We start from the raw sequence: 25,747 nt of genomic DNA on the forward strand, positions 1-25,747 counted from the left end.
ACTGGTGTGAGGTGGTATCTCATTGAGGTTTTGATTTGGATTTCCCTGATGCCAAGCAATGTTGAGCCCTTTTTCATGTGTCTTTTTTTTTTTTTTTTGGTTAGTCTAGCTAAAGATCTGTCAATTTTATTTTTTTTTCCAAAGAACCAACTTTTGGTATTATTGACTTTTATCTACACAGTTACTTTGGCTGTGCTCTTTATTTCTTCATGTGGATTTGAAATATTATCTAGTATTCTTTCATTTTAGCTTAAAGGACCTGAATTTGTATTTCTTGTAGGACAGGTCTGCTAGCAAAAAATTTTCTCAGATTTTGTTTACCTGGAAATCTCCTAATTATGCCATAATTTTAGAAGGGTAGTTTTGTTAGATTAGAATTCCCAATGATCTTTCATTCATTCAGTTCTTTGAATATCTCATCCCACTGCCTCCTGCCCTCCATGATTTATATTTATTTCTTCATATATATGTAATATATATAATACCGGTATACACTTATAATATTTATGTAATTTTTGAAAAGGTACAAAAAGTTACCACTTCTTAAAACTCTTCACAAGAGCAGTAGTAAACAGTAGCCAGCAGCAGCACATGATTTCTCAAGAAAGGCAGCTGCTAAACTTAATGAATATTTCCCTGTATAATGTCTCTTATATTTAGTGGAATATTCTTCCTTTGAGGGCCGATTTAATGTTGGTAGAGGATGAGGAGACTATAATTATAGTATCTGCTCTCTTAAAGGTGAGGTTAACTTTGACTCTGCATTAATGCATAAAACCACATTCCTCACAAGCTTACAAGGAATGGGTTATGGGTTCCTTAGGTTTTAGTTAGTGGCTGTTCTGTTCTTTGATGGAAAGTGATGTGCAGTGAGGTGTTACTGCCCTGTAGTGTTAAGGAAACCCCAAATTATCTCATTAAAAAAAACACAGGATTCAATATTGAGAGTTTCTAGATTTGTTCTATCATTTATTGAGCACAAGCTATGGGTCAGATATAATACTAGCCACTTAGCATATGTCATCTTATTTAATCATTGCTACACCTCAATGAAGCAAACTTTGAAATCCCAGTGTTATACAAAATAACTTATAAAGAGTTTAAGTAAGATATTTAAAAAAAAAATTAATCTGGCATTGCAGGGAACACAGCTTCATTTTGGACTTCTAGCCTCGAGAACTGTAAGAGAATACATTTCTGTTGTGTTAAAAAAAAAAAAAGAATAACACTGTAAGAATAGCAGACAAATAAATTAAACAGAAATTTTAAAAAGTAATTTGGCAAATAACAGAACTATGACTTGAACTGAAATCTGACTCCAAATTGCTTCTATCAAAATAATGTGACAATTTCTACCAAGAACCAGAGTCTGCTATTACAACTGTCGAAAGAACAGACAGTTCACCTGGGATGAAGTAGCAAATCAGAGGCTCAGTTACACTGGCTGACCTGACATCTGTATTGTTTCTGGTTAGGAGATGGAGACTCAGGGACTAAAATGAGTGTTTGAGCAAATAATGTGGGAGTGGTAATGAAGGCCAAAATAGAAAAAAGCAAAACTTCTTTCTGGTTGAAGGGGTAAAACATAAGACTTGGGCATTGTAGATAAAGAGGTGGCTAGCTGCAAAGATGGTGAAGCAGGGGGCAATGGATTAAATAAGAACAAAGTGAGAAAATCCAAGGTTAATTAAGTTTCACAAACTTCTCTGCAGAAGCTTTGTGTTCATTGCACATGTGTTGTGATTGTGGATTGATGAGTGGGAAAGGCAGATTTAGAAGAACACAATTCATAACTAAATGAACATTGTGAAAAATTGTCTTCCAGATTCAATTAATTGAATGGGCTTAGGTTATCATGCATATGAAATTTTTATTCCAAAATTAGCATGCCTTTTTGAAGAGCTAGAGAGGAAACCATTTCATAGATTCCTTTTGCAAAGTGGTCATATTTTCTGAACTAATCAAATACTCTCTTTACTCTCTTTCTCTTTCTCTCTCTCTCTCTAAATAATCTAAGAAAATATGATTTATTAACTTATTTAAATTTTTCATGCAAGATAAATGAGTTTCCTGAAATGAACAACAATACCTGCAACTGAGAGGATTTCATGATAATTTGTGACGTACAGCCTTTAAATATTATAGACAAAACATTCCTGAAATTTGAAACCACATGTTATTTCCTTGAGAAGCAACATGACTCAACAATCCACTTTTATGTTAGCAGAAGGTTTGTACCAGTGAATTTTAAAAACTCATTGCAACTTTTTACCAGTGAAAAATACTAAAACATGGAGTGTTTTTCATCAGTCATCATAGTAAGTCTATTTTCTCAGAAGGAAGCAGTGCATGATCTGAAGGATTTATGAAGTTGGGAAGACTGAAATGACTAGAACAGACATTTGACCCTTCACCCAATGCATCCTAAACCATCACGTCTGTTTGGGAGTTAGCAACGTTATCTTTTCAAATGCCCAGGTTAACATCTAGCCATCTTCACATTAAGAAGAATTGGGAGGTTGGCATGGCAACAGAGTGAAATGTATAAGACACAAAACTGACTCAGCAAAACACAGATCTGAAATTATTCTGACCAGCAGAGGTTACTGAAAACTGTTTTCCATGGCAGTTTCTTTCTATACCGAACCATTTTTTAAACTTGTGGGCCTCAGTGTATATATACTTTGGGTCCATTTTGAGAGTACTGCTTGATAGTTGTAAGTTATTTTTGTGCTCAAGTGGTACAGATAATTATGTATTTAGTAAATACTTACTTAATAGAAACTATTTCTTGTCATGGTGTAGAATAGTCAAAAAGAGTCCATTTGAGATGACATGGCTAGGGTAGAAAAAGCATAAGATGAATAAAAATGGCCTGCTGTCTTGTCTAAGGAAAGAATAAGCATCCGCCCATGTGGAATAATTTGAGAGTTGATAAATGGGTTTCTCCAATCCTCTTCTGTTCACTAGGGTGACTAAAATTCTAAGCATTCAGAATCATGGACTCAGAAAATTGTGTATTTTCAGTGACCTCAGACGTCCATTAATCCGCCTCTGTCATTTTAACAACGAGAAAACGGAGACCCAGAAAAGTGAAGTAAATTTGTGTAGGTCATATAGCCAATCTTTAGCACAACTAAGCCATCGATTAAGTATTACCAACTCCTATTATTATATTCTGTAAGTATGTGGCAGTGAAGCAGCTATTTGCTAAAATGAGATCTGTTATACTTATTTCCCTCCAAAATGATCAATATCACTAACACTATTCTCTACTCCTTGTTGCCATTCCTTTGTTACAGTTTAATTTGATATAAGTCCATCCTTCTTATGCCTCAAGATCTAACTGAACTTCATCCTGGCTTACTCGGGACTCTATTAGGCATTTCAGCTGATCATCTCTGTATGTGTGGTGATATCTCTCATTTGCTGTTTACCAAACATTGCCAGATGGCATTTCTTGAACTGTCATCTTACAATTTTATTTACTTGCACGTATAAATTGGCCTTGGCTTCACAATATTATAAGATATAAGGAGTTAGAGTCTGCGTTCATTATTTTTTTTATAATTGTGTGCTAAACATGAGATAATGGATATGTAGAGATTTGAAGTTGCTATGGTTGCAATATTGAGATTGAATTTAAAGGGAGCAAAAGTATATGTAAAGAAGAACAAATAGATGATTTAATTTATCCACTTGTTGATATTTTTATATCAACAGGTAACACATCTAACACAGATCAATATAAATTCCGGACTGATTAAAGAATTAAATGCACATGAAACCATAAGAGACACAAATAAAACTGTATTCAAGCTAAGGAAGTCTTGCTAAGTATAAATGCTTTGGGACACAGAATAAAGGAGATTCCTGGTAGATCTAAGCACCTTTTCTTAAAAAAAAATAATAAAATGCTTTAAATATTACCATAAATAACTTAATTGGGGTCAATATTTGACATGTTTAAAATGCAAAATGCTAATATCTCTAATGCACAGAAAGCCTTAAAAATGTATGATAAAAAACTTAACATCACAAGAGAAAAATGGTCAAAAAATATAAACAAAAAAGGTCATATAATAAAAAAACAGATGGTTAATTACTATGGTAAGACATTCAGTCTCACATGTATTTAAAAATCACATTAATATACCAAAATCTTACTGATGGGAATAAATTATTACTAATTCCATGAAAGTTGAATTGGCAGAATCTTATCAAAAAGCCTTCAAAATGTTTGTACTTTTCCATCTAGTAATTCTACTTCTGTGAATTTCTCCTGAAAAATAATTAGAGATATGCACAAAGATTTTAGGGCAGTGATTTTTATATCAGTATTCTTAGTCACATTATAAAAATATGAAAAATCATTGTTACAAGATCCATTAAATAAACCAAGATGTCTATGTGATTAAATTTTATGTGTCATAATCATGTTTTTCTGAGGGAAATATTTAATGATATAGAAAAACTAGGATGATATAAATTTGAGTAAAAGATATTGATTTACAAAATTATAGAGAATATTATCCCAACTGTGTATATGTGTGTGTGTTACCAGTGACTGTATTTTTATGTTAGTCTATATACTTCTCCCATTTTCTAAACCCATTAAAATTAACATCTTACTTCAATTAGGAGGAATAATGACCATAAAATGTTAAATTGATAAATAAACAACAGTTCTGTTGTTAAGAAATCAGTTGTGTTAAGAAAATCAGCTTTATTGTGCATTTTAACTGAGTTTTTAAATTAGTTCTAGCTTAAATGAATTTTGTAGCTTAAGAGAATATTAGAAAAAAAGACAATTGGGTGGTCTTAAACGATAAATTCTTTCATTCTTCCCACTCCTCAATTTCTAGACTCCATAAAGACCACTTGGGTTAGAATATATTATTTATGCAATAACACAATTTATTTTGTCACAACTTTATTTAACAACATTTCATATATCTTAATGATCTGCATTAGAATTTATATTTACCATACCATCATCACTTATTCATGTGCAAATCATTTCTTAAATCATTTCCTGTGTGGTTAGTAACTCCATGTGTTGCTGAACTTTTGCTAAGTTGTCACTAAGAGAACCATTTTTCACCAAGTATTTGGGAACAGTTTACTAATTAGATACCAACACGCACTCCTGTCCTTAACCCACTAACTTATGTTCCACCTGGAACAAGGATAAGTCTGAGGTGCAAAGAAAAGTGAATCTTCTGGAATATTTTCAAATAGATTAAACATGTGGAAATGGTCCTTTAAGATAATAAAATTGATCCTCACTTGTGAAGGCAATATATACTAGACAAAATGTAAGGACTTCAAGTTAAATATTTTTCTTTACTTGTCATTTAGTATCCATATAACCTTAAGTAACTTAATTAAACTTTCTAAGTCTTAATTGACTCATCCATGAGTAGGGATAATAATACCTCCTTCAATGAGCTGTTATGAAGATTAAATCTTATAAAAGCTATAAAGTGTCTAACACAGTTATCTGCCACAGTGCACCTTCATCATTCTGAATTCTTAAACTAGTTATACTTGTGTAATTAGATTGGAAAAAAATGGTCAAAATGTTTGAATAATTGAAAATTTGTTTTTGGAATATTTGAGAACTTGATATTTAGATGAGTATCAATACTACATTACACTGGATGTTGTATAGAAATTTCCAGTTGGTTATAAAGTTTCATCATTTGTTTTTTGGAAGAAAAAAAGTGAGCATTGAAAAATGTGTACTGAAGGAAGCCAGATAGTAGATAAACAGGTCTCTTGGGCAAATTTCACAAAATGGTGTCAATTCCTGACAGGGAAAAACAGGCTCTCCTGTAGTCTCCATGAAGCTTAGATGCTGCATCAGTATATTTCTTACCTCTCCATGCCATTTTTAATCATGTGAAATCTACAATATTGAGTTGTACTTTAGATCACAAAGTACAAAATAGAAAATATAAAATACAGACAACCCAGAAAGAGCAGAACCAGAGTCTTCCATAGTGAGATTCATCTTTTTTATAGGTTTCTGGAAAGTATGCTGTAAATTTTCCCAGTAACTAGCCACTGGAGTCATATTTCCAAGTAGTATGTACACAGAGAAAGGTAATGCATGGCAGTTAGAGTATACGTGAAGGATAACTATTTTGTTATCGCCCCACAGTAGAGTGTTTGCACTATGAGGTAATCAAATTGGTAGTACATTTGGGGGGTAATAGCAAGCAAGAACATTAGAACTTCAGACAGAATATCACTGATGCCATGATGTGTTTTACAGTGGAAAAAGTACAATAAGGTCATGCAGAAAGATAGCTAATTGGCCTCAGCAATGGGAACTGTCAGCTGATGAGCGAATGAGTGGAAGGAAGGTGATGTAGGTCAAATCAACAAAGGTTGTACTGCATTTCCATGTGATTTGCCCCTACCAAAGAAACTTTATCCCTCTCAAGGGCCTGATGCAAAAGTTACACTTCAGAGCCAGACACAAAAGAAAAATGTGGCCTGAACCAAATTTTAGCTTTTCAGAAAAATGCCAAGATGCATCTTACCATAAGGGAAAGTTAGAAGACATTTCACATTTCAAAATATAAGTAGTGTGTAGATCCACCAAAAAATTGTTATCTGTGGGCTCAGTAATCTGTTAAGTAACTGGAGTGTTGTGTTATAATTGGAACCACATCGATGAGACCACTTGACACGTAATTACAATTCTTACAGTGGATTCTCTGCCATGTCTCCTGCCTACAAAGACATTAATCTAACATTACTATATAACGTGCCATCCCTTTACCTTTTTCCTACACTGTTCTACTGCTTGGCAAATGTTAATCATTCTTCAAGACCCAGTTCATGTGTCATCTCTTCCGTGAAGACTTCCTTTGACATCTGCAGGATGAATTAATCACCTTCCCTGTGTTTTATAACACCCACCTACACATGTCACTGTCTATATCTCCAATTTTACTGTAACTCTTCAAGGACCAGAATGACAATATTCATCAGTGCCAGCCCAATGCCTACATACTCTTTGACAAATACTGTGCTAAAGGATATTTAGTAATAAAAATTATTGTAAGTTTGAAATGGGCTATCAGATGATTAAGTGGGGGGGTGAATTTTAAGAATGAGTTAGAATGATAGAGCTCCTCCAGACTCTTGTCAGGCTCTAGGCATCACTCTGACTTCCACCCTTTCTTTCTAGCCACCCTGGGAGGGTGTTCTGGCTCCAGGCCCTCTGCAGCCTCCAGTCATCTTGAGAAGCTGTAGGTGATAATGAGTGTGTCAGAAGACAGAAGAGGAACGGATGGCCTGGGAAAGAGAAATAAGACAAATGGATGGGAGGAAGGTGATAGGAAGAAAAACCTTGGGATGAGAAATAAGTCCATCAACGTCTGCAATATTATTTCAGGTAAATCTAAATTAAACATAGCCAAATCCTATTAAAATGTTAGAATATACACTCTAGGAGATAAACAAAAGCAATGGAGATAAATAATTGCTATTTTTAGAAATAGGATGACGTGATATGTATTAACTCTTGCTTGTTCTTTCAGGAAATGCCTCCTGGCTTTTTCTGTAGTACCAACATAATGACTGATGGCTTATATCCTTTCTTCTGAAGAACTGGTGAGTGGTGGAAAGTCCCTGAGATTTGGAGTCAATTGAGAATTTTATTTCTAACTTGAATATCAAATGATTTTAGGAAATTTCCCTATCTTTTCTCATCCTTACATGAAAAACCTTCACAGTGAGAAATTAATAATATCTAGCCTTCAGAGCTATGTGAGGAGTCGATGACATCTTAAGTGAAAGTAGCCTAGCACAGTGCTGGCTTGTGTCCCAGACTCAACCTTGTCTGCCTTCCTCACTGCCCCCTTGCCTTTCTTTTTGTTTTTCTTCACTCTATCTATTGAGACATGTATGTATGGATAGATGTATTTATGTATTTATTTATTTATTTAATTTATTTCACTGGCTTGATATCTGAACATGATTCAGGAAAATGAATGAGTAAATGTGTTGTCTACCTAAGTACATGTACTAGATCTTAAAACTTTCTAAAACAAACTTGTTCAGGTTATATTATGAGAAAAAAAATGGGTGAAATTCATGAAATGAAGGTGAGCCTACAGAAGGATCTCAGTAAATATGTGTAATTGGGTTTTGATATGGTTTGGTTTAAACAAAACATCAGACATTTGAGGCATATAGAATTTCTGCTTATTGTTACTCATATAACTTCTATGTTGTTGGCTCTTAAGCAGTCCCTTATCAGCCATTTTGTTATTTACATATGTTGTTCAGATATTTTGCTTGGAAACCTCAGGTTTTAATGAAGTCTTTTAAACATTTCTAAGAATAAATATATAGTAATTTCCTGAAAAGAGTGCCACTTCCAAGTTCTGCACAGAAGAATTACAAATTGTTCCTTTCCCCCAGGTTTGACATGGTGGCACCATCTTTGTCTCCTTCCTCTCTTTTTCCCAATTCTAATTCAATTCCTCTCTGTAATGGCTTCCTCTAATTCACCTTTTCTTTTCCAATCAATAACCACAATTAGCCTCAGCCATCACCACTTGTTTTTTTTTTATATTTTTTCAAACATTTCCTCATTTGCATCACTTGCCAAATATTATTGGTTATTTATTATATGCCAGATACTGTTCTTGCTGTTGAGGAAGCAACAAAGAATAAGATAGACATGATTTCTGCAGTCATGGAATTGCACTAGAAGATCAGATTGTGGTAGAAGAAGGACATGAGATGATGTCAGCTGCTGATACATGCCATCAGAAAATGGGATAGGGAGCAGTTGAGGGGGGAGATGGTAAAGCTATATTGTATAGATGGAAAAGGAAAAGTCTTCAAGGACATGAGTTTAGAGCTGAGACCTGAAGAGACTCGGCCAGGAAGAAACCATGAGTCTAGTTGAGATTGGAGGTAAGAGATTTGTCCTTCTGGTTCTCTCTAATTACTATAACCTCAGGCTGCCTGGAAATCCTGCCTCCCTTTACTCTTCATGACTAATAGTGTCAACCCTGCCACCACTACTACCTCCATATTCTTGTGGTTTCCTTACTCTGTACCCGTACCTTAAAGTTACTCACTTTGTACATAAAATCTCCTCAAATTATCTTAATTTGAGCATACCATCTGTTACCTACTGGCTTCCTTACTGATACAGTAATTTGTACTCAAATGGCCTCAGGAAAGAGGCTCTCAAAATTGGATTCTGGTGTTGTGTTAGTCATATATTTCAGGAAGGCAGGATAACATCTTGCTGAGTGAGGGAGGAGGTAATGAGACACAGGTAGGACACAGGTAATCTATGGCATTGTGGTTACTGAAATTATCACTCGTGGTGGCATGAGATGGAATATAGATGGAGGGGAAAGCCCTGGGAAATCAAAGATCATAGTCACTTGGTTTCTACCATGACAGTAGTGATTATGATACTGCCTAGATTCTCCTACCATACCTTAAGAATGTACATAGGAGAAAAGAACATAAGAAACAGGAAAACAGATTAAGAACACATGTGGAGAAACACAAGGCCACTATGGCAGTTTCAAATAATTTCCTGTAATGGCAGGACACATATGGCTGAGGTCCAGCCCCTGAATCTGTTTGGAAAGTGTACAGAGTTGCAGGGCTATTTGAATCCTCAATCACACCATGTTTCTCATGCTAAGGCGAGAAGACCAGTGACAAAGGAATGGGACACTGGCCTATAGAATAAGATCATTTAAACATTTATGGATAGGGTTGAAACCTCACACCTCAAAGTATCCTCCTCCTATGGAGGGAGTCCTCCTGTGCCTAAAAACCTTTAACTGACACATCAGTTATCACTGGCAGAAGGCTAGGAAATTGGTAAAATTGGTGGTGAAAAGACCTCTCTTATTTTCAACATAAGCCCTGTGATCAACTACAGAGAGAGGAATGAGAGCAGCTATATTTGCTATGACTGAATTGTGTCCTTTCTCCATTACTTCCCTCTATGTGAAAGACTCAGGTTGTATCAAACATTTTAGGTTTTGTGTGAGAGTGTGACTGAACTGTCATTATCTAATGATGATGGGACTTTATACATCCCCTGTGTTAGGATCACAAGTTTTTACCCTTGTGATACAGGACAAAGTGGGAGTTGAGGTATAATAGATGTACACTGTGCCACTAATCTTCCATTTGTCTCTCCAGATCCACTCTCTATCCATCTCTACTCTCCTCATTGCCTTGTAAGGCTGACCCAGATAGACTACATCCGTGGCTCCTGTGCAGCTTGACTTTCAGTTGTGTTTGGCCAGTGGGGATCCCAGGCAAGAGATTGGAGGGGGGAGATTGAAGTCGGAATACTTATTCTTTCCTTATGAAGATACCATTAACTGTTGTGTTGATTGACATTGACTACTCTTCTTCAAGGTAGATACTGTGTATGGCTCTCTCTCCTTCTTGCCTCTAGCAACTCTACTCATTTTCTTGGGCTAAGGGACAGTGACAGCTCTGCTCCTGTTTCTAGCCTTATGGTTTCCACTGCCCTGTTGCCTGTGTCCACCCACACATTTATAATTAACGCCTTTTAAATAAACCCTCCACAATTATGTTAATTTGATTGTGTCCTCTGTTTCCTGTTAAGAACCTGACTAATGGAGCTGTATTACATATAAGATGATGTTGAGACTTAAACAAATGACAAGACTAATGGGCTGGGAGTTCTGTTTGTTTCCAGGTAATATTTTTGGCTTGTAATAGCTTCATCTTCTCAGTTAATAGTGTACCACTGACAATAAACTGGGTCTTGGCAATCCCTGCAACCAAATCGTACCATTTAATTCTTTATCTCTCAGGAAATAAAGGTGCCCTTCCAATTAGAATGAGATGGAAGTTAAGAAAAGCAGAGGATAGTAAAGACAACAGGTAATGGCAGAGACATAGAAGTTGAAGTTGCACTTGCAAAAGCAATACAATAGACAGAGCAGTAGAATGATGGAATAAGGTATTATATATGAGCAATGATTGTGTTAGGCTGTCACTTCCCAAGGAAAACAAGTGGGAACAAGGTGATAGTGTATGTAATTATTGTCATGACCCCAACCCCCCATCTTGGGAGGTTTGGTTAGTTGCTCTAACATGGATATACATATAAATATTCTTCACCATAATTCTGTAAATATACAGAGATGCCAATTATTTCTGTAGTTATTATACAGAGATTGTCCAAGATTAAATAATCCAAACACAACAAAAGCACTTTTGTTCCCAGCAATGATGGACTAACTTTAGACCATCCTTCCATCTGAAAATAAGTATATAGTAACACAAAGAATATTAAAATATATTTGAAGCCACTGGAAATCTACCAAGGTGGTAAGTGAGGACTTCTGGTTCTGAGGACCAAGAATCCAGACAACTGAGCTAGACATTTGGAGTCAATCATCCCTCAATTTGAAAGGAGTGGCTGAGATACTAGAAGCTATGCAGAGCTTTCAGGAGAATTATAGGGCTTAAAGAACAAAAGCTGGATTCAGGGCCAACAAAAAAAGAATGGCCCTAGGAAATACACTAGAATTTAAGTGGGAACTCAACTCCAACAGACTGTTTCCCAAGAGTTGGGTGAAGCAGAAACTGACAAGCCCTTCAAAGGAACAGATGTCCAACTCTCAAACACTTCAATTCCTGATTAGATCAAGATTGATACAATCACAGAACAGCCTAGAGAGTTTTAAATACATAGATACAGACTCACATATGTATGAACACATGATTTATGAAAATAATGGCACTGGAATGCAGTGGGTAAAGCATGACATTTTTAAATAAATGATGATGGGTTCATTGAATATCCACATGAGAAAAAAAAAATATTGACTCCTAACTATACCATTCCCTAAAATTAATCCCAGAGAAAAGAAAAGAGTGTAAATCTAAATGTGAAAAACAAAGCAAGAACATTTCTACAAGATAATTTAGGAAAATATCTTTATAACTTTGAATTAAGATAAGGTTTCTTCAAATGCCCATAGGATGATGAAAGCAGAGGTTGGGTGATGCATTTACAAGCCAAGAAAAGGCAAGGGTTGTTGGCAAACATCAGAAGCTAGAAGCAACAAGGAAGGCTTCTCTTCTATGGGTCTCAAAGGGAACATGACCTTGCAAGCACCTTGATTTCAGACTTCTATTCTCCAGAACAGTGAGCAATAACTTTCCATTGTTTTAAACTACCCAGTTTCTGGTTCTTTGTTACAGAAGTCCAAGGAACCTAATTTAAGGCCCAAAGGGGAAACAATCCAAATACCCATCAAGATTAAAATAGATAAATATATCATGTCATATTCACAAAACAACAAAATGAAAAGCTGCTACATACAAGAACAATCATAAATTTGAGGGAAAGAAGCCAAATACAAGGGAGTATACACTACATAATTTCATTTACTTAAAATTCAAAAACAGCCAAAATACGTCTATGGTGTTAAATGTCCAGATAGTGATTATATTAACAGATAAAAAAGGCTATAATATAATGATTAAGAAAGGGCACCAGGGTGACTGACTTCTGATGCTCCATTTCTTAACCTGGATGATGATTATATGCATGTGTTCACTTTGTGATAACTCACTGTGTACTTTTTGATACATCTGTATATTTATGTTATATTTCAATCATTGGTTAGTAAATGAACTCATAGCATTTTTAAAATGTCATTCACTAAAGAAAAAAAACCCAAAAAGTTTGAAAAGGAGAAAAATAAATGGATATATTTATCTGATTCCAGAGAATTTTCCCCAGTGATGCTACAACTGATATTAAGCAATCATACTGTTTGAGTAACAGAAGACAGTAAGTTTGGGGTCAGAAATTAAGTCTTTAAATAGCTAGTCCATCCCAGATCATACTAACATAATTCCTACTCTTCAAACTAAACGAACGGCTCCAGTCTTCCACTCAGAGGATGTGGTTCTTGAATTGTGGTTTATCTAACTGAGCCTACATTCTAGAACATTTCTCACCAAAGAAAAACAGAGATTACAGCAGCTTGAATTTGAATTAGTGAAATCACTCTTGAGTTTGGTAAAATGTGTCTCTAAATAAAATGGTTTGTAGATATAACTTAGCCCTGAAAAAATTAAGAGGTCCTCTGAAAGATTGTAAGGAGGGAAGTTCAGAGCATGTTGAAGGGATCAATTATTAGATTTGGTTAAGGGCACAGCATTTAGAGCCAACTTTCCTTGAGTTCTGGGAATCACTGTTGCACCACTCACTCTCAGTGTGAATTTAAGCAAACTACTTAATCTTTGACAGCATCTTAATATGAAAAAGCCTCCTAACAAAACTATCACGCAGGTCATTTTATCTCTATTTTACAAAGGAAAAAATTTAGGCCAAGGCAGCTAAGTAAAGGCTAATTAGTTCACATAACAAAGTGTATTGACACAGTTGACACAGTTGAGATTTAATTCTGGATGTCATTTGAATCTGAAATGTGACGTCTGCATATTGTCTTGCCAGGTACAGCTCCAATATTACATCCTATGATATGCTTTCCCTTGATCACCCAAATCTAAACCCCCTAAGTACTGTGCAAATTTCTGTCATAGTACCTGTCTTGGTATTTTGTTATTTATCTCTGACCATCTGTGACAGATACTATAGACATCAACATCCTTCTGTGAACCCCAATAAACCAGGAGATCCTTCAGAGTAGAGACCTTTTATATCTGTATCCCCAGGGCGCAGCAGCATGCCTGCACAAAATAATTTAAAAAAAGATGGAAAAAATTGAGTATACTTAGATGAATTATCAGGCATTTAGGAATCAAAACATACATTCTATGAATCTGAAACATACATAACTCTTGTTATTACACTATGTTTCTAGGAGTTCCATGAACTAGTCCCTGATACGTGAAAATATTTTTATCTCTGGCAGGAATTTGATTATATGATACCTTCTGTTTCACATCAATAACTATTGACAGAAACAATTGGTCAAAATTATTACAAATTCTCAACAAATCCCCAAAACAAAATAGTCTATGGAGAACTATATGGTACACTTGCATATTAAAAAAAGATCATCTTCAGGGCGCCTGGGTGGCTCAGTCATTAAGCGTCTGCCTTCGGCTCAGGTCATGATCCCAGGGTCCTGGGATCGAGTCCCACATCCGGCTCCCTGCTCGGCAGGAAGCCCGCTTCTCCCTCTCCCACTCCCCCTGCTTGTGTTCCTGCTCTCACTATCTCTCTGTCAAATAAATAAATAAAATCTTTAAAAAAAAAATAAATAAATACATAAATACGTAAAAAAGGATCATCTTCAAAGCATGGGGAGAAGAGGAAATATATATTTTTAGGGGATTCCAGAAAGGGGTATGGCTTCTAATTTAGTCTGTTTATGAAGTAATCAAAGTTACCTTTTTGATGTCAGTTGTTTTAGGACTGTAAAGTGTTGCAAATATGAGGAAAAGTGTTTATATATTCGAGAGAAATGAAGAGACTGATTCTGGAATGCCAAATAGTTCTGCATTTTTAGTGGTTCCTAACCAATGCACTCACTTTGTTTTTAAATCTGTAATTTGGTTTCTTTATATCAAACTCTAATTTCCAGAATGATGAAAACAAACTTGGCGCTGCTTTCTGTCTCTCAACTCTCATCTTTAGGATACAGAGCATGCCTCTAAATTTTCTGTAACTGCATACATGTTTGGTAATTCAATAGTCATTGAAACTATCCTAAAAGTTGAAAGAGTTTGGCAATTCTGGTCTAACGTGACACTTTCCCCATTTAGAGTTATACTGGATAGATAATTTAAAGTTTCATTTGAGCCCTGCACCAGAATTGTAGACTCTACAAAAGTGTAATGATAGGTTCACTGATCCAAACATTTCTAAATCACTTTTTTAGTCTTAAATCACTTTTTACTAATCAGCCAGTAACTCAAATGAATTTTAAATTTTATAAACATGAATAAGCCAACAAATTGTTAAGGGAATTGATTACCACTTACTAAATTTTGTACTATATAATAGTGTATAATAAAAATCATACTAAGGAAAGTACTCCAATTTTATCACCTTTAGATTCTTTGCTCTAAATTAATTAATAGTTACAAACCCTAGAGATAAAACAAAAGGAATCAAAGGTATTTACTTAATTGGCTGATTTGCCCTGAAAATGTTCTGTTCTTTCTGAATATATGTTTTTCTGTTGCTAAGAGATTGGATCTAAAAACAAAGACTGGATCAAGTCAACTGAATATATTTATATAAGATATTTTTATAATATCTAAGTATTTTAACCACCTACTTGATGATGTGTACACGTGTATTTGGAATCTATTATAATGCCAGTAATTGTGGTATAATAATTACAAAAATCAAAACAAAACAACATAAGAATTGATCAGCTCTATTTAGTGGTGACCTAATTGAAAAAAACTTCTAAGAAGGTCTTCATTAATCAACAAAAATCATTCTGAGAAAATAAAATTAAATAAAAGATTTTGAGATCACCTTAGTTATTACCATAAAAATCAATAAATCCCAAACCTTCCCTTTTAGCAAAGTATCAGTCTTTGTTCAACTTTGAATATGCTGTTAATATTTAATATCTAATAACAATACAAGACATAGGGAGCAGGAAATTCATAACTTTCAGTTTAATTAACTAAAAGTTGCTGGAATCACTACTTTAATTAAGAAATCCAGATGGCTCCAAATTTCAGGCATAAAACGTGCTGCCACCTTGAGAGGTGTCATCTTGGGTAAGTTTCCTCTTTTAAAATCAACACAGATGTTCTCTAACAGAGAAAAAGACCAGTGCAACATAACCAGTGACTTATGGGAAATTCAGTTTCTGAGAGGACATTCTATTAAGTTCCAGAGCACAGCCTTAATATTATTATCTGGCATATGGTTTAATTATTCAGGAACAATGATTTCTGATCACCCAAACATCTCAGTTTACTGACCTATTTTTTCAAGTGCATTTCAACACCGGAGTCTTATTCACTTGAAATAGTAAGAGTACCCCTACAGGGACATTGATCCATTTCCTCCTCACAGTGTTTTGGAATGTGAAATTTGTTGATTATATTTCTCCAGAATTTATGTTAGATACTAAAGGGGAAAAGAAATTGAATCAGGCAGTCTTTCAGAATGAAGGCTGCAGACCCTAACATGTACTGATGTCTACAACCCACAAACCAATTCATAAAATACCAGGAGGAACCCACCCCCAACCCCTCACCCCCCAGAAAATGATCTCTAGCTTTCTAGCTGCTGGTTTATAGTTGTCATTGTTGTTTTGATAGTTTTGTTTTGTCTTCACTATAACCATCAGTGATCATTCTCCGAGTGTCAGAGGTGTCCCCAAGTTAACATGAAGACAACAGTAGTTCAAAAACAAAATTCTTGCCTTAGCTTTAACTCCATCTAATTCTGAGCTTCTGAATTTCTTGGTTTTGTCTTCTCTTTTGCCTCAATATTTATCCCTCAGACATGACAACAGGGCTGTTTCCCTGCTTTTCTCCCCAGTGTTCCCAAGGGCCCAGTGTGCACTTCCCAGTGTTTCTGTCTACAAGCTGCATCCCCTTCAGCAGGAGAATCCACCCCAGCATTGACCAATGCAACCTGCACCTTTCTTCACCTTTTCATGGGGGATGAGCAGGCAAGGGTCAGACCTCAGAGGGGTTCTGAAGACTTTTTATTTTCTTGTCATTTGAGTATTCTTCATTATTATATTTCCCCATCACAAAAGATGAATTGAACTGTCTGTTTTCCTGATCGAACTTCTTACACATTGAAATCATGATAGTTCATTTGGTAATGTTTTCTAAATAGGATCCTTTATAGGTTTAAAACAATTTAATTTTCTAGATCAAAAAGCTCCCTATAAAAACACTTACTTATTTCAAGTTATTTGAAATGATTTAAGGAGAAATAAAAATATGAACAAGAAAAATGGCATCCAGTGATAAGGGACACTATGTTATAGATAGCAGAAGTTGTAACACAACACAGTAAGATGAGGAATAGAAAGATCAATTTATTATATTCTAAGGCATTCAGGTGTTAGTCCTTCTTCTACTACTGAATACCTATGCATCCTTGAACAAATTATTTCATTATCTTTGGGCATTATTTTGTATCATTTTTAAAATGAGGAAGTAAGCTATTTCTAAAGCTTTCTTTTTAGTTTTGCCATTCTATAATTCTCAGAAACATTGTCTTATAGTCATAAGTATGAATATATTAGTATGATCCTCAAGATAGTGTGAACTAATTGCACCAGTTTCTAATACAGTGCAGGCACATTTTGTTGGCTAAAGTTAGATAAATGAAATTGGTTTCTAAAAATACAGAGGAACAACTGTAGGAAATAAGTAATAAACATTCATTGGTAAATTTATTGATATCTTGACATATTTACGTACTAAAAATATAAGAAAGTTATTGTAGCTCTCAGGTCAGGCAAAAATTCATCCAGAGCATAATGAATCAGAAAATATGTAACATTAGCTTCAGAGACTCTAGTCTTACCCGTATCCTTTTTTTTTTATTCTTCTCGGTTCATTCCATGTCCTTGAAGTAACCAGGTCTCTGATACACTTATGAATTTTTACCCAATTAAGCTCTAGATGCAAAAAAATGACATGATAAAATCAATCATGTTATTATTCAAATATTAGTCCCATTTTCAAACATTAGATACCAGCTTAATGTACTCCTTCTTTAAGAGGTTTTGGATTTTAAGGGTGTCAAATATAACCTATGATGCAGGAATTCCACTCCTCCTTATATATTCTGAAGAAATAGAAATCTTAGGTAATAGAAGTCATATATTAAAATGTTCAAGGCGGGGTGCCTGGGTGGCTCAGTGGGTTAAGCATCTGACTTCAGCTCAAGTCATGATCTCAGGGTCCTGGGCTCCAGCCCTTCATCGGGCTCCTTGTTCAGTGGGGATCCTGCTTCTCTCTCTTTCTCTGCCAACCTCCCACCCCCTGGCTTGTTCTCTCTCTCTCTCTCTCAAATAAATAAATAAAATCTTTTTGTTTTAAAGACCTAGATCCTAAGAATGTGAAGTCTTAGAAATTTTGAAAATATTGTAAAGGCTGTAGTTAACATGGACTTTGCAATCTGAGTTCAATATTTTGGAATAAGACTAATGCAACTATGGGTCCAGGCATGGTGGAAACACCCAGGGCCAGTGTCTCTAGAGTTATCAAAAGCCTGGAACAAAAATGGATGAATAACAAAGCTGTGACCTCTGATGGTCTCTGGTATGCTGGGGGGTCAATGGTTTTGCTATAGGCTGGAGAAGCAGAGCTCTGCCAAGATTGACCATGACATCTGAAAATTTCTTATTTAAACATGCCCTCAAATGCCCTTCTCTCCTACACTGTACCTTGGACTTTCTGTTTTCCTTTGTCTGTTGCAGCCAGAGAGAATACTATAGTAAAAGTCCACATGATCATTCCCCAAATGGTAAGAACAAAGAAACCTATTTCCATTTAACGTGTTTTCTAAACACTTGTAGTATCTGAGGGGGAAACAAATAAGCCAACAAAAAGCACCACCCTTTATTTATGGAATTTGGCTATTGAGATGTTAAGAGCACTGCTTCCTTTTCCCTCAACACTTTCCTGCATTGTCTCAGTCCATCAATTTGTTTTTGGTCTTTTGAAGATAAACTCTAATTTAACTCGAATAGCCATGGAGTACCTGTTTTATTTTTTTTCTCTACTAGTATATTACCTGTCTGCATGATGGCTTTAAATGCAAAGAGCTGGACCAGGGGGACAGATGTCCTTTCCATACATAGCAATTTGAGCTTCACGAGAAGCCTCTCATTGGAGCACAAGATCATTCACAAAAGGTCCCTTACCTTCCGTGTTTGCCCAAAATAAAAGAAACTGAACTTGAACAGTAAATTTATAAGGTACATTCATGTAACTATCAAATCATGTAAAAAATATTTAACTGTATGAAACAGACACTTAAAAAGATGCAGGTTAATCTCAAGAAGATAAAAGCCCATTCTCAGAGCATAACCTTCATGTTGCCTCCAGGATAAATGCTGACCATATACACGGGACCAAAACCATCTCTTAAAAATGAAGGATGATTAAATACAAAGGAAAACACACACACATACACACACACATTTCTCTAAAGGTAACTTCAACATAATCTTATTTTCTGATGTATGAGAATGTTTTAGAACATCTTCCCCAGACTTACTAATGACCTGTTAATGAACTGACACAGACTGTACTTATGTAAATTATGGAGTTGTTGAACCCAGAGTTGAAGTTTGGTACGTTTCAAGGATATGAAATCAATCATTCTCATATTCATAACTGTCATCCGTCTGCCCTTCATATCCATGCTATTTCATAGTCCTTCCACCTTAATGAGTCTCATAGGTGACTCTGAAACCCTGGACATTCCTAGACTCGATTAAATGATTTTCTCTATGCACTGGTGTCTGAGCTCAAACAGTTTTCCCTAGGGCAGTTATTTGTGGTTAAAAAGGCCAGCTGTGCAGATCATTGTGGTTAGTGAAAACCGAGGCTGAAAGTGAGGAGAAGGAGGGGCTGCTCCTAAATAGACTATAGCTTCTGAGAATAGAGATGATAGCTGGTACAACCTACCAGAGAGAAGATGTGAGGGTAGGGTAGGGGTAGAATCATACAAGGAGGTCCTAAAGTTCCAGATGTCTACTCAAATTAGTCAACCACTCAAGGAGTATTCCATGAGCACCCAAAACTGAGTCATGAGGCAAATTGTGTGTCATATGCTCAGTCCCCTATCCTGGAGAGAGTCTAAAAGGTGAAAATTAGTCTTTCCTGAAATGTCCCTTTGGAAAATATAAGCTGATTTTAAAATTAATGTGACATGCAAAGTCAAAAAAAATTTTTTTTCTCTCTGTTCTGCTTTAATTAAACCATTGTAATAAGACTAGAAACAGTATAAAGAATGACTTCTATGCTAAAAGGTTAAAAAAGAGGGGCTATTTGACCAAAAGGAAAAGAGTTTATAGGATGACATACTTATTTTCAAGTACTGTCTAAAAATATTTACCAGGGAGCCTCAAATACCTGGAATAAATCCAAACTATAGGTTAAAATACTATTCTGTATTGTTCAGTTTGTCTGATCCATCCATAACTCACCATATGATGGTCTATAAAGGCAGTCAAAAGCATTCCAGAACTTGCTAATACCTGACTTGGCCATTTCAATCCTTCAATTCCTCACAGACCCTAATTTTTGCTTCTTTCCTTTCCCTCTCTTTCTCTTTCCCTCCCTCTCCCTTCCACTCTCCCTCTCTCTTCTTTTCCTTCTTCTCTCTCCCCCTTTTCCTCTCTCCCCTTCTTCCTGTCCTTTCAGAATTGTGTGTGAATAATATTTCTAATTCATTTTTTTGATGGGACAATAGAAGAAGAGCCGATGAATATAGATTAAGAGAAAAAGTAAAAGTGAGACAGTAGACCTACCAAGAAATAGTAAAAAGGAATACTTTTAAAACGTTCTGATGCCCCACCAATCAACAGTGGAGTCACCCCCTACTATCCCCCAGGTCTAACCCACCTCCACCCACCCCTCTGGGTTTACTCCCCCAGTCTTTAAAACAAGGCTTCTTTATTGCTCCTAGAGTTTATACTCACTAGTTATCTCTACACAGACTTTCATCCTCTTTATAAAGCTTTGAAGTAAAGGACCATTTAGGAATTTTATAATTTTATAGGAACTTACTAATTTGAGGATAGCCCATCTGCCTATGGAAGTAAAGAAAGATACTCTCTCTCTCTCTCTCCCTCAAATAAATAAATTAATTTAAAAAGATGGCATGCCTGGGTGGCACCGTCAGTTGAGCATCTGATCTTTGGGTTCAGCTCAGTTTGTGATCTCAGGGTTGTGAGATCAAGCCCTGCATAGGGCTTCATGATGAGCAGGGAGTCTGCTTAAAAAAAAAAAAGACTCTTTCTCCCTCTCCCTCTGCCTGTCCCCTGCTGCATGCTCTCTCTCTCTCTCTCTCTCAGATGAATAAATAAGTGTTTAAGAAAGATGCTGGTGCCCAGAGAGCACAGTCACTTCCAGCCCAGGGGAAATGTGGTATGAAGTTACACATTCACCAAAGCCATTGAAGGACTCATAGTCACGGACCTTCCAGGCTTTGCTGCCCCGATTTTCTCCCACTACATGATCAAGTTGACAAATCAGAAGCCACAAACGATGAGGAAACATGGGGTTTTTATGTGAAAGATGGCAGTCAAAATAAGAGCCAGTTGGCTGATAGAATGCTAAAGAAAAAAGACAAAGGTGATGTTCCTGAATTATTAAAGTGCTGATTCCAGCATCCATAATACAGGCACACTGCAAAGATATTACCAGTTCCATTCCAGACCCCGGCAATAAAGCAAATATCACAACATAACAAATCAGATGAATGTTTTGGTTTCCCAGTGCATGTGAGAGTTATGTTTACACTATACTACAGTCTACTAAGTGTACATTGGCATTATGTCTAAAAAACAAAGCAATGTACATAACTTCATTAAAAATACTTTACTGCTAGAAAATGCTAACCATTATCTGAGCTTTTACTGAGTCAAAAGCTTTTTGCTGGTGGATGGTCTTGCCTCCGTGTTGATGGCTGCTGACTGAGTCATGGTTGCTGAAGGCTGGGCTGGCTGTGGCAATTTCTTAAAATAAAACAACAGTGAAGTTTGCCACATCTATTGACTGTTCCTTCCAAAAATGATTTTTTCTTTTTTTTTTTTTAAGATTTTACTTATTTATTTGAGAGAGAGAGAGAGCATGAGTGATGGGGAGTCAGAGGGAGAAGCAGGCTCCCTGTTGAGCAAGAAGCCAGACTCAGGGCTCAATCCCAGGACCTGGAGATCATGCCCTGAACCAAAGGCAGACACTTAACCCACTGAACGTGCCCCAAAATGATTTCTCTATAGCAGGTGATGCTGTAGCATTTTACCCACAGTAGAATTTTTTGGAGTCAGTCCTCTCCAACCCTGACACTGTCAACTGAGTTTATGTCATATTCTAAATCCTTTTTGTCATTTCAACAATCTTTACAGCATCATCACCAGGGGTAGATTCCATCTCAAGAAACCACTTTCTTTTCTCATCCATAAGAAGCATCTTTACCCATTCAAATTTTATCATGAGATTGCAATTCAGTCACATCTTCAGGCTTTACTTCTCATGTGTGCTATTTCTACCACATCTGCAATCAACACACACACACACACACACACACACACATTTATCAGTAAATTCGCTATCTTATATGGGTGCAGTGTGGGGCGTCCCAAAACAATTACAATAATAACATTGAAGATCACTGACCACAGGTCACCATAACAAATATAATAATAATGAAAATGTTTGAAATATTGTGAGAACTACCAAAATGTGACACAGAAACCCACACTGACTTGCTTGACACGGGTTGCCACACTTTCCATCTGAAAAAATGCCACATCTGCAAAGTGCAATTAAATGAAGCACAATAAATCAAGGTATGCATGTATGGTTTTCCATGCTTCTTCTATCATTTACTAGCTGTATGACTCTGGACAATTCACTTGATCATTTTATGCATCAATTTCCTAATCTGTGAATGGGATTAACATGGCCAAGTTTATTCTTGTGTTGTGAAGATTAAATAATAAAAAGTACCTGAAACTTTGGCATATAGTTAGGTTAATATCAATGCTATCAATTTTTATTTTCCCATATGAAGCTATTAAACATGAAAATACATTGAAAGGTTCTGAGTGTATCATTTTATTTCAGCTCAATAAAATAGTTTATGATCATAATAATGGTCCTGGGTACCAAGAGCATATTAAACCATGGTCTGTACCCATGGTTTAATAGAGTAGGACAGATATAATTACTTTAGAAACTATTTTAAAAATAGTGTCTCGGGGGCGCCTGGGTGGCTCAGTTGGTTGGGCGACTGCCTTCGGCTCAGGTCATGATCCTGGAGTTCCAGGATCGAGTCCCGCATCGGGCTCCTTGCTCAGCAGGGAGTCTGCTTCTCCCTCTGACCCTCCCCCCTCTCATGCTCTCTCTCTCTATCTCATTCTCTCTCAAATAAATAAATAAAATCTTAAAAAAAAAATAGTGTCTCAGGCACCTGGGTGGCTCTGTCAGTTAAGCATCTGCCTTCGGCTCAGGTCATGATCCCAGGGTCCTGGGATTGAGTCCCACATCAGGCTCCTTGCTCAGCGGGGAGTCTGCTTCTCCCTCTGCCCCTCCCTCCACTCGTTCTCTCTCTCTCTCACAAAAACAAATAAATCTTTAAAAAAAACAGTTTCTCAAACTAGAAGCACGAAGAGCACCTTTTTCATTCATGAGATATACTGACTTCTTTTGCAAAGAGCAAAACACATGCAAAGCATAACTCACTACCTAATGTTGCTGGAATTAGCAGTCTACATATAAATGAGAGAGAAGAGGAACTATTATCACTGCTAAAATAAAGAATTCACTGAAACAATGTGCTCGTTTTTGCCAGGATATATTGGGGTAGCTGTAAGGAACAATGATCCTCAGTAGGAGTGAGGGTAGATGCAAACTCTGTTCTTAATGTCTTCCTCAACGTATTGGCAATCAGTTAAACATGTATTTGGCAGCTACTGTGAATTAGACTCTGTGTGGCATGCTAGGGGTACAAAGATAAATAATACGTATATTCTGCATTTAAGGAACTGTCAAACTGGTAGGAAAGGAAAGACATAAAAAGTAATGATACAATGTAATGATTGCAAGATGAGATTTATACTAAGCACCACTGTGAATCAAAGAGTAAGTAATTCCACCAGTGGATGCCAGTAAACTTTGATAAGACGATGTACTGGATTGAATAGTTCATGTCTACCCAGAACCCATGAATATGACCTTGCTCGAAAACAGTTGTCTCTGTAGATGTAATTAAGACATGAGTTAGGATAAGGTTTTACTGGATTCGCGTGAGCCCTAAGTCTAATCACTGGTGTCCTTATAAGAAGAAACTGAAACACAGAGGCACAGATCCACACACAGAGAGGAGGAGACCATGTGAAGACAGAGGCAGAAATTGGAGCCACGCTGCCACAGCCAAGGAACGCGAGAAACCACCAGAAACCGGCAGAACAAGGAAGGATTCTCCCCTAGAACCTCAGAGAAAGGGAGGCCCTGCCAAAACCTTGATTTTAGACTTCTGGTGTCTGAAACTGTGAGAAATGAATTTCTATTGTTTGAAGTCACGCAGCTTGCGATAACTGATTACAGCATCCACACGTATCCAATACAGAGGGGCTTGAAAGGATTTGAGCTGCGTTTTGAGGACATTATATAGCAGTTTATCATACGAATAAGGGGAGGCAAATCATTGCAGGAAAGGAAATAGGATGTGAGAAGCATGGACATGAAAGCAATGTGGCCCGGTCAAGGAAAGGCAATGTCTTGGCAAAGGTCGAACCTAGAGTTCCCGGATGTGGGGGTAGTATGGATGCTGCTTCACGCTCCGGTCTTTATGAGCAGCCAGACTGCACTGAGATTTGCTTCAAGGTGCAGACAAAAGACCAATCAAGAGTAAGAGCTACCTCTTGTTTCCTCCTAATGTGTTTCTATTCACCCACATTGACTACGTTGGTTCCTTAATGCTGGTATTGTTTGTTTTGTTCTGTTTTTTCCTGTTTTTGTTTCTTGCTTGAATTCCCTATGGGTGTCCAAAATCTTGGATGCCCACTCAGAACTTGAATGATTCTGGGGTCTCCCTTCAAGATATCCTTTTCCAGTTTATTGCCTTCCCCACTAGATTCTGAGCTAGTAAGTACTCCATGTGTAATTTAGAGATCGTTATGTCTCATATTCTAGTTCTACATAAATCCTACCGGCTAGGTCAAGTTCATGTTAGGGGGTATGAGGCAGGTGAAAAAGAGAGCTGTACTTGTCAGGAAACATATGATGGAGGCCTTGTATTTTGAAACATCAAGAGTCAATCATTCTCATTCAGGAAGTAATTTAAACCAAGCTAAATAATACTGAGTTCTGTAATCTAGCAAGCTGTCCTTCAGAAAGCACAGAACTCCTCTAGGGACTGAAGGAAAAGAAGTCAATGTCAGTGTCATCTTCCATTCCCATTTACGCCTGTTCCCTTCTTAGATAAGATTTGATAGGGAAAAAAAAATTAGCTGCAAGGAATCTTAGAGATGAAGAAATGAATAACGGTGAGAGTTTAGCATTTGGATTATATAATCTGTAGAGACAGCCTCTCGATTAAGGAGAATTTGGAGGCTCTATAATTTGTAGCGTGAAAAAAGACCCCATCCCGAGGAATTCCATACCTTCATGGGGGCAGAGTCTGAGCTGTACCCGCATTGCAGCATCCATGCTGTGCCTTTGGCAGTAAGGTTTTTATGGAAACCACTATGAGGTTAGCGCAGCTAAGCTCATTACCTACTGAGTTCATTTTACAGCTCCATGTTCAGGAATACCTGACTAAAAATATTCAGGAGAGGAAAAATAAGTAACTATCAAACTAGCCTCCAAAGGCTGCTGATATATTCCCTGCCCCCCTAAAGTTCATCCTAGCATTATTCTGATTTCTTTGAAAGCTTGATGGAATTTGGCAAGCTTGTACTTTCTTCAGGTATGTATATTAAAGAGAGAAACAGACAAAGACAGGCAGAGACAGAGAGAATTTGGAAGCTAAAGAAGGAAGAGAACTATT

Source organism: Leptonychotes weddellii, chromosome 3, assembly GCF_054177405.1.
Source record: "Leptonychotes weddellii isolate Sample4059 chromosome 3, ASM5417740v2, whole genome shotgun sequence".
Lineage (NCBI taxonomy): Eukaryota > Metazoa > Chordata > Mammalia > Carnivora > Phocidae > Leptonychotes > Leptonychotes weddellii.